The sequence below is a fragment of the Manis pentadactyla genome (genome assembly GCF_030020395.1).
Source record: "Manis pentadactyla isolate mManPen7 chromosome Y unlocalized genomic scaffold, mManPen7.hap1 SUPER_Y_unloc_3, whole genome shotgun sequence".
Taxonomy (NCBI): domain Eukaryota; kingdom Metazoa; phylum Chordata; class Mammalia; order Pholidota; family Manidae; genus Manis; species Manis pentadactyla.
Genome location: NW_026644608.1, coordinates 907918 through 919312, shown reverse-complemented (window position 1 = coordinate 919312; position 11395 = coordinate 907918).

The window sequence follows — 11395 nt, the reverse complement described above, 5'->3', positions numbered from 1 at the left end:
CTGGCCTTTTTCATCTAGTGACCTCTATAATTGGAGGACTCAGAACCCTTTCTTTTTGGAGGACCCCAAGTGTCTTATAGGTCTGGTGGAGTCCATTATGTTTACCCATTGTCCCACATGGGACGACTGCCAGCAATTGCTCCGCACACTCTTCACAACGGAAGAGCGAGAGTGTATCCTCAATGAGGCCAGGAAAAATGTCCTCAGAGAAAATGGAAGACCCACTACCCTCCAGCCCATCATCGACGAGGCGTTCCCACTTGCGTGCCCGAATTGGGACTTCAGGACTGCAGAAAGTAGGGAGTGTCTCTGGGTCTACCGCCAGACTCTGATGATTGGTCTCCAGGTGGCCCACTAACCTGGCTAAGGTAAAAACTATTCTTCAGGGGGAAATGGAAAGCCCGGCCGCATATCTGGAAAGGCTGTTTGATGCTTAGAGGCAATATACCCCCATAAACCCAGAAGCAGAGGAACACAGATCAGCTGTAGTCCTTTCATTCATCAACCAGGCAGCCCCCGATAGCCGGAGGAAACTCCACAAGCAGGATGACCTGGGAGAAATATCTATTAGAGAAATGCTGCAGCAAGCGGAGAAGGTCTTCAATGCTAGGGAAACTCCAGAAGACAGAGAAGAAAGGCTGAGGAAAGAGAAATGGGTAATGCAGGAGAAAAATAGGAAAGAAGACAGAATTTCAGAGGAGGGAGAATAAGAAGCAGAGGGAGGAGATGGCCAGGATATTCCTGGCCGGGATGAAGGAGGGCCCTAGATCACCTCGAAGAACTGGGCCCCGCCAATCCCGACTAGGACGAGATCAATGCGCCCTGTGTAAGAGATATGGGCATTGGAAGAGGGAGTGCCCCAAAAGGAGGGAACTAGGAGGAGGGAACCCCGTTAAGACCCTACACCTAGGAGAGGAGAATTGATGGGGATGGGCTCGGCACCCCTCCCCGAGTCCTGGGTAACCCTGTGCATGGAGGGGACTCCCATTGGGTTCATGGTAGATACTAGGGCACAATATTCAGTTCTCAACCGAGCCCACGGTCCCCTGAACCCAGGACGCACAAGTATAGTCCAGGGAGCAACAGGGTCCAAGAGATGTGCCTGGACTACTAACAGAAAAGTGGACCTAGGAAGGCATCAGGCCGCTCACTCATTTCTGGTTGTACCCGAGAGCCCCGCACCGTTGCTGGGCAGAGACTTACTAACCAAGGTCGGGGCGTGCATCCATTTTGAACCCGAGGGGATAAAGATCATGGACAAAGAAGGGCACCCCCTACAACCGGTGCATGTGTTGACTCTATCCCTGGCCGATGAACATCGTCTGTTTCAGGCGGATCAAGGAGGGGGGCCAGCGAGAAATGGACTCTTGGTTGCAGAGGTTCCCTTCTGCATGGGCTGAAACTGGAAGAATTGGTCTCACCAAACTACTGCCCCCGGTTGTTGTTCAACTCAAAGCCGTGGCCCTACCCATCCGGGTCCAGCAGTATCCAATACCGGAAGAGGCTAGGAAAGGGATAGCACCCCATATCCACAAACTGTTGGAGACAGGAATCCTTAAACCCTGCCGATCTGCATGTAATACGCCCCTGCTTCCAGTAAGGAAGCCTGGCAGTGGAGATTACAGACCGGTGCAGGACTTGCGAAAGGTCAATGAGAGGATAGAAGACATCCACCCTACAGTGCCCAACCCTTACACCCTACTCAGCCACCTGCCACCCTCACATGTGTGGTATACTACTCTGGACCTGAAAGATGCCTTCTTCAGTATCCCACTCTCTGAAGTTAGTCAGCCTTTGTTTGCCTTTGAGTGGCAGGAGCCAGGGGGAGGAAGAAATGGGCAGCTTACCTGGACTAGACTGCCACAGGGCTTCAAGAACTCTCCCACCTTATTCAATGAAGCCATAAGCCAGGACCTGGAGCACTTTCGCAGGAGCCACCCCCGCGTGACACTGCTGCAGAATGTGGATGACCTATTGCTGGCCACAGAGACCCGTGAGGAGTGCGAAGAAGCCACGGGGAACTTGCTGGCTGAACTAGGTGAACTGGGATATCGAGCCAGCGCCAAGAAAGCCCACATCTGTCAGAGGTCAGTGGTCTACCTGGGGTACAAAATATCTAATGGAGCCAGGTGGCTAACGCAGGCCATGAAACAAACTATCCTGACTATCCCCGTCCCTTCCTCACCCCGGGGAGTGAGGGAATTTCTTGTCTCAGCCGGGTTCTGCAGGCTCTGGATTCCAGGGTACGCAGAAATAGCCAGACCGCTATATGAGGCGACCAAAGAAGGGCCAGGCTGGCAATGGAATCAGGAACAACAAGAGGCTTTTGACAGACTGAAAGAAGCTCTCCTCCGGGCCCCCGCCCTATCTCTGCCAGATCCAGAAAAACCCTTCATCCTGTTTGTAGATGAAAAGAAGAGAGTGGCTAAAGGAGTCCTGGCTCAGCAGCTGGGCCCGTGGAAGAGACCTGTGGCCTATTTGTCCAAGCGGCTGGACCCAGTGGCCTCTGGGTGGCCACCTTGTCTGCGTATCCTAGCAGCCATCGCTCTACTAGTAAAAGAGGCAGACAAGCTGTCTTTTGGCCAGAAACTGAGGGTATCAACCCCACATCCTTTAGAGGGGATCCTCAGGCATCCTCCAGGAAAATAGATGATGAATACAAGACTCACCCACTGCCAAGGGCTCCTACTAGATTCTCCATGAATTGTCTTTTCTGACTCGGTGACCCTAAATCCTGCCACCCTTCTGCCGGACCCAGATCTGTCGACCCCCATCCATGACTGTAGAGACATCCTTTCCGAAATTATACAAGTGCGAGCCGACCTGAAAGACACACCGTTACCGAACTGTGAGCTAAATTGGTACACAGATGGGAGCAGCTTTGTGCAGGAAGGGGTCAGGAGAGCAGGGGCAGCGGTAGTGACCCACGAAGGGGAAGTTGTCTGGAGCGCAGCTCTGTCCCCTGGCACCTCAGCACAGAAGGCAGAACTTATTGCTCTCGCTGAGGCCCTGGAAAGAGCCGAAGGCAAGCAAGCCAACATCTACACAGATAGCAGGTATGCTTTTGGCAGTGTCCACATCCACGGTGCCATCTACCGAGAAAGAGGGTTCCGTTCCGCGGAAGGAAAGGAACTGAGGAATCTACAAGAAGTCCAAAGACTACTAGCCGCTATCGAAAAACCAAAGGCCATAGCAGTTATACATGTACCGGGCCACCAACCAAAGAAGACACCTGAGGCCATTGGCAACAACCATGCTGATGCGGAAGCTATGAGGGCGGCCCTCTCGGACTCCCTTGTACTTGCAGCCCTCGAGATACCCATACCTGAACTGCCTGCCCTGCCCCCCAAACCTGAGTATTCCCCTCAGGCCCTCAAGTGGATTAGGAAACAAGTCTCGGGGAAAGTGTTTGGGGAGGGAAATTGGGGTAGGGACCAAGAAGGTAGATTGATGCTTGCTAATCTGCATAAGTCCACCCATCTAGGCTGGAGAAAGCTCCTCAGCCTTTTCCAATCTGCGCAGTTGGTGTTTCCCCACCAGAATGAGGCACCTCGTCAGATCATGAAAGAATGCAGTGGCTGTGCAATGCTAAGACCAGCCCCAAGAGGGCCGCACCCGGCAGGTACTCGGGAAAGGGGGAGGGCTCCAGGGAGGAATTGGGAAATAGACTTCACCAAAGTAAAACCAGGGAGGTATGGATATAAGCATTTGCTGGTTACGGTGGATACCTTCTCGGGGTGGGTGGAGGCTTTTCCAACCAAGCATGAAACCAGCCAGGTGGTAGCAAAAAACATAATTGAAGAGATCATCCCCAGATATGGGGTCCCTGAAGCCATAGGTTCCGATAATGGGTGGCTTTGGTTAGCAAAATCCTGCAGGGACTAGCCCTGGCTTTGGGGGTAGATTGGAAGTTACATTTCACTTAAAACCCACAAAGCTCTGGGCAGGTAGGGAGGATGAATCAGACCTTGAAGGAGACCTTTTCTAAATTGGTATTGGAGACTGGCGGGGACTGGGTGACCCTCCTTCCCTTAGCCATCTTCCGTGCTCGGAACTCCCCCTATGTACATGGTTTAACTCCATTTGAGATAATGTATGGGGTCCCTCCACCCATAACTCAGCGAGTGCAGCAACCCGGTGCAGAGGGCCCAGCCCCCGACTATCTGAATGTGTTGCAAGCTCTTGCTAAAGTGCAGCAGAAAATCTGGCCCCTGATCAGAGCATATTATGAGGGTGGAAAAACTCCGAGCCCGGAACATGGCATATTCCCAGGGGATATGGTATGGGTCAAGAGACACCAAGTAAGGACTCTCGAACCCAGGTGGAAGGGACCTTATGTTGTATTGTTTACCACCCCCACTGCTCTCAAGGTTGATGGTATCGCTCCATGGGTGGACTACACCCATGTTCGGAGGGCTCTACCTCAGAGTACCTCAGACTGGAAGGTGCAGTGGCATCCTGTGAATCCCCTAAAACTACACCTAAACCGAAGATGAAGGAGGTCCTGCTGATAAGTGCCTTAATGTGGACCTTCAAGGGAACCACATCTGTGGAGCTGGGGGCAGGCATCATTCCCCAGCTCAAAGGCACCAACCCCCATCAGCCATGGGACCTGACCTGGATGCTGGTTAATGGCGGAACTGGGGAGGTCATCAGAACCACAGAACACACTGCGCCACTCAGAACCTGGTGGCCTGACCTGCTTTTCTGCCTTCGACAGATCAACCACGGTTACTGAACCGTCCCTCCAAACTTGGCTCGCTCCCACGGATTTTATGCTTGCACAGAAACAGGTAAAGGAAAGTCATGTGGGTGGGGGAGAGACTTCTTGTGTGCCAAATGGGACTGTGTAACCTTGAACGATGGGGATTGGAGGCAGCCAGTTACAAAAAAAAATGCTGTCAAATTTTCTTATGTCAACCAGGGCATCCCTCATCACGTGCCTATGGCCCTTTACAAGGACAAGGCTTGTGACAGAAGGGACCAGGATTGGGTAAGTGTTCAATTCACCGAGACACGCAAAAAGACTGAGGTATCATGCTGGATAAACGGACTAACATGGGGGTTAGAGTACTATAAATATGGGGGCATGAAGGCTCAACCCTCACCATCAAATTAGCCATGTCAACTCTCAGCAGCATCTTCATAGGGCCCAACCCAGTTATACGTCTCCAGCAACCAGTTATACATCCCCAGAAACCTTCCAATCAGAACAAGGTCCTGGGCCAAAGGGACGAGAAAATGTCGACCGGACGTATGCCTGTGCCTTACGCCCGGCTCAGCTCCCCGAGGGGCACCCTGGCGGGCACCAACAGCCACATCCGCTGGCCAACCGCCAGAACGCATGCCCCAGACCCACCTGTAGTAGTATCCGGGGCCATAGCCATAATAGCCATGGGGCGAGTAGTCGGAGCCGCCATAGCCTGGCCTGTAGCCTTGCTGGTAGCCGTAGCCCTGGTTCCAGTAGGTGCTGTAGCCCTGATTCCAGAGCCCACAAGAGGACCGGGTCTGGGTCCCTCCGGGTCAGATAATCCCATGTGGGAAATGGTGCAGGCAGTAGCAGAGACTCTTAACCACACCACTCCCTCCCTCACCGATCCCTGTTGGCTATGCTACCCAGGTTCACCCCCCTTCTATGAGGCAATCGGGATAAATGGTTCCTACACTATCAGCAACTCCCATCCCACTTACTGGGACGGGAAACCGTGGGTACTTACGATCGCTCAGGTTTCAGTCGCTGGTACGTGTGTAGGCACAGTCTCGACGGCCCAGGGTCAGTTATGCTCTTCCTATGCTGACACCACGTGGGAGCAGGAAAAGTGGATAATACCCTCCTCGGGCTGGTGGCTCTGCTCAAAGACAGACCTCACTCCGGCCCTATCCACCTCTGTGTTCAATGCTAACAGTTAGTTTTGTGTGCTGGTAGCCATGCTACCTCGCCTAATGTATCATTCTCATGAATCTCTCCTTTCTTATTGGGAAGAAAGGCCAAGCCCCCACCGGAGCAAGAAGGAGGTTGTTACCGCCCTGACCATTGGGACCCTCCTCTCCCTAGGGATAGCAGGGGCAGTCACTGAGGTTGCAGCCCTTGTAACTCTGGAAAAAGGGCTCACACCCCTGAGGCTGGCAGTCGACAGGGACTTAGAACAACTCCGACAGTCAATATCAGACCTGGAGCAATCCCTCACCTCCTTGTCAGAGGTGGTCCTACAAAACCGAAGGGGCCTGGACCTCTTGTTCTTAAAGGAAGGTGGACTGTGTGCAGCCCTAAAGGAAGAGTGCTGTTTCTATGTAGATAAGACAGGTGCAGTCAGAGATTCCCTAGCCAAACTAAAAACAGATCTAGAGAAGAGGTGTAAAGAATATGAAAGTAACGAGAGCTGGTTTGAGTCTTGGTTCAAATACAAACCTTGGTTTGCTACCCTGCTCTCGGTCGTTGCGGGGCCATTAGTCTTCCTGCTGTTGTTGCTTACAATCGGTCCGTGCATAATAAACAGGCTGCTTAGGTTTGTACGGGAGAGGATTAACACCGTCCAACTTCTGGTCCTTCATCAAAAGTATCAGGCCCTAGGTGCCACTGTGGAAGATTCCTCAGTCTGATTAAGAAAAGGGGGGAAATGTAAAGAAGTGCAAAGAGCATCAAAAGTCAGGAAAAAGAACTCATAAAACCTAGCTAAACCCTAGAGCAAGAGCCACCCAGTTTTCGTAGAAACTGCCCGAAGCTAACACGCCTGCCCTAAGTTAGAAAACCAGAGGTGGGCAGTAGCCTCGGGACATAACCCGTGAAAAGTCACAAAGACATGCTTCTGTGAGCTAGAGATTATGGGGAGCGGTTAGGTAACCAGAGCGCCCTCGTCTCAATTCCATTGTTTAAAATATAGAATGTGTTTTAAAATTATTGGTTGCAGAAATGCGCGGGCTTCGGTGCAACGGCTGTGAAAACCCTATATAATCCCTACCTAAAGTTGCCTGGGGGTCGGCAGCTCGGACTCGGCCTGCGTGTCAGGGGAGGTGCTGTCGTCCCCAGCTTGCTGGCTGAATAAAGACTTTGCTTGGATTTACATCTCCGTGCCCGGGTGGTTTGTTCTCTGGAGAAGCCCTGGAGTCCTGGACCCTAACATCCATATTCTATGCAGTTTTATTTTTAAGAATAAATTTTGGTTTGTTAACTAAGTGCATTTAATCAGCTAAAAGAAAGCTTTGTCACTATTCTGGTTAGGAGGATAAATTAAGAAAAGAAATAATCAGTAACAACTTTAATCATTTGTTGGTTAGAGAGATTTTTCTACTTATAAAAATATATGGAATAAATAATTCAATTTCTCATGCCATGCAATCATTTTCAATAACAAAATATTTCAAAGGCAAATAAAGGTTATACAGTTGTTAACAAACTTTAGCTTTTAGTCTTTTTAATATTAAGATTTCATTTCATTTTTTAAAAATATTCTGGAAACTCTCTGAGACTTTTAAGCATGAGAAACTGCTTTGATAAAACAATTAGAGAACCTTTTGCAATCTTTCAACATTAAGAGCAGACTAACAGTTAAAAAAAAAACCTTTTTTTAACTGGAAACAAGATTCTAATTTTGCTGTGTACTTGATATCAAGACTCATGCTTTAATTTCACATAGCACGACTATATCTGTAAGAATATAGTAATTTATTCTTCATTTGCCCCATGGTCTCAAGCACATAAGCCGGTGAGAATTATGCCTGGGGCTTGCCTGGGTTTATTCCGCCTTATCTCTAAACATCCTGACCCTGCCCCAAAGCAGCAGGCTGGGCGGATCTGCCACAACAAAAGGCACCATGCTGCTGCACCACACTGCTCTCTCTCTTTGTCCCTCTTTAAATAAATAGCTAAACTTTAGAACAAAGTTACTTTCTTTTATCAAAAAACACATTCTTTAGCATGCAGATGAGTTTTCATTCTTTATACTTTCTGTTATTAAAACATACATCTATGAACATATATTATCAGTTTTGGAAATGTGCTTACAACACAATTTCTCATTAGGCACAAAATATGTCTATATACCTTAGCAAACTTTAAAAATTCTGGTTACCACAAAAATTCTCAGGCTGTTTGCAGATATAATATATACCATTATACATTAATAACAGTATTATTATTAAGATGTTCAATTGCTACACTTGTTTACTTATTTTTAGCAACCATGCCAGATTACTTAGAAAATTTTTATGAAACATTAGACAAAGTCAAGCTTTTCTTCAAGCATCTTCTTGAAATGTTTAACAGGTAATATCAACTTAAATGACTTTAAGTAAACTTTGGCAGCTGATAACCACAAGGACATGCCCGCCTCAGGCAAACCCAAATTAGCATTAATGTTTAACATTTTTTATCAGATTTTCTGGAAGTTTTAGAATGCCCAATTTTCACAAGCGCTTGTCTTTTAATCAATTTCATTAATACCATCCGGAGGTAGAAAGATATATTCATTTACACACTTAGGGGGTCGTCTGAGTCTGTCCCATTTCTTATGTCAACAAGACTAAGACAAACATGACAAACAACAAACAGGCGCCTACAGAGAAGAATCTGCCACGGCCAGGGAGGCAAAACTGAAACTGAGTTGAGGGCCTGTCGGACTGCAGTGGCAGTCGACATTCCTCACAGATGAGGACCTCGTCCTCCAGATGGGGGCAAGGGACGTTTCCCAAGACCCTTGGCCAATGACCTGCCAGCGCATCTGCCTAAGTCAATGCCGACCCAGATACAAATTGGAGCTCCTACAGGCTTATACAGGCTTCAGGTTTGTTCACGAACAAAAACACTGAGTGTGCTCGCTATCCGGCAAGGCACTTTCTGATTAAACATAGAACGTTCTTACAGGTTTGACAAGAGACACACGGATACAAACACAGTAATACCTGGCCAGCGCAAGCCTCCGATCCTTGGCTTGTCATTCCTCCAGGGCGGGGGCACGCGATCCTGGGCAAGCCCCCAAATGTAAGACCCAACAGCCTTATTCTGGTCTGCGCTTCCCCCCCAGTGAGGAGACAAAGGCCACAGCAGATTGATGCAACAAGCAAGAGGTTTATTATTCCAGCTAGCTGGGGTCCAAGTGTCTGCCCAACACAGCTGGTTTCAACAAGGACCTTAAGCACTCAGAGGCAAGGGTTTATATAGCATTTTTAAAACACGTAACTCATAGTAATTTCCCACAGCTATACATTATTCTTGCAAGATATACATCCTGGGGTAAGGCAAGAGCAGGATAAGACCATTCCTCAATTGTCAGGGAGGTTCCGCATGATAAGCTTGGTATGTAGGATTTACTGACCAAGGTTAGCTGACCAAGGGTCTCCGCTGCCTTATTCTGGTGTTCATGATTGATTATCTTGTTTTTCTCAGCCTTACCCAGTTCCAGTTCACACACACTCAGGAAATGGCTTTTAGGCCCTTAAGATGGCTACTATTATGCTAACCTATTTCTATTATTTCAACCAAGGTTAGCTGACCAAAAGCCACAGCTGCCCCCAACCCAGTGTTCATGATTAACTTGTTTTCCAAGGCCTTACCCAATTCCAGTTTTTCTTTTTAAGTCACATACCCAGAAATGGCTTCTAGGCCCTTAAGATGGCTACTCTTATGCTACCTTATTCCCATTCTTACATTCCCCTCTTCTTCTTGTATCTATTTCAATCATGAAACTAGAGGTCATCTGTTTGTTCAACACTCTGATATTCTGTCTCAACACCATGATTTGCATGGTGCTAATGCGTTCTTTGATAAAGATAACTAGGCAGTTTAGGATGCAGGGGCCAAAGGTTAGATGTAATATTAAGATTATTAGAGGCCCTACTAGAGTAGAGATCAGGGTAGTGAACCATGGCGAGGAGTTGAACCAGGACTCAAACCACTCTTGGTTTTATTCTCTTTCTCTTTTTCTTTTAGCTAATCCTTCTCTAACTTTGGCCATGGAGACTTTTACTACTCCTGAATGGTCTACATAGAAGCAACATTCTTCTTTAAGGGCAGCGCACAGTCCACCTGGTTGGAGGAATAACATGTCTAAACCTCTTCTATCTTGTAGGACTACTTCTGACAAAGAAGTTAAAGAGTCTTGCAGGGTGGATATGGATTTTTCTATCTCTTCTAAGTCTGCATCTATGGCTTCTCTGAGACTGTGGTAATGCTGATTTTGGAGAACTAGTGAGGATGCCCCTGTGGCTACACCTGCTGCCCCTAGGCCGAGGTCTAGTAAGAGGAGACAGTCAGACTCACGGGTTCTTGTTTGACTCGGGATGGAGACTGGCCTAGTTGGGACAGTACTTCATCATAAGGATGGTAAATAAGGCGGGGTATTGCACATTTGCTAATGAATCCTGCCTTTTACTATGCTATCTACAGCTGGGTCTGCATGCTAAATCTGTTTCTCAGCTTGCAAAATTATTTAGATCAGGAGGAAAGACAGCACATAGGCCTGGGCGTTTTAGTATGCTAAAGTGAATCTTATACACGATTACAAATGATTAGCATAATAAAGCACGTGCTACTCTTCTTTATCTGGGGAACATTAACTGATCTCACTGAAGAAAGATTCTAGAGCTTAATGTTCAACATAGTTTTAGTAGGAGGGGGTTTTCAGAATGTAGTTACGTTGCTCTGATTGCAAATATCCTGCCTTGCTTTCTTCAGAGGCTCTCAATTTATTCTGTCTAAGCCTATGGTCCCTGTCTCATTCTCCCCTCTACAGATAGAGGCTCTAGCTGCTGCTAGGGAAAAGGGGAGATGACTGCTCTGGCTGCTTCGTGCTGAGAAGGGGGCGCAGTAAAGGGTGCACCTAGGTCTCCATCACTGGTCAGTTGAGAGGGCCTCAGAAGTTTGGCGTTTCTATTCTGGGTTTCATTTCTATTACTATTTGCAGTTTTGTGGTTTCTAGGCAAGATAAAACAAATTGTGTTATTAGGTTATGCAGCAACATCTGGAGTTGGATTTTCCATTCTGGAAGGACAAATGATGAGATTAAGAATGCATGGTTGAAATACGAGAACTAGAAATAGTAAATTTTTAATTGCAATGATAGGAGAAAACTGAAACATAGCTAGATATTTTGAAGAAGCTGGAATTCTGGATCTAGTTTATGTCCCAATGACTAGTATTAGGATTTAATATGGATAAGGCTGCGTTATTGAAACAATACTTTTCTCTAAAATCACCCTCATTTTTATTAGAAGTAAGCAGGTTAAGAAAATAATTAACAGCTGGCTTGATTATTTGCATAAGTGCTGCAAGAAGAGCAATTGATTACACAGGCTCTTTTAAATATACTTTGCTGGAACTTTTTGTAAGGAATTTCAGATTGAACTTTTAAAGGCCTCTTGAGGCTAGACAGCCAAGCCAGACTTGCTATCAGGCTTTGCC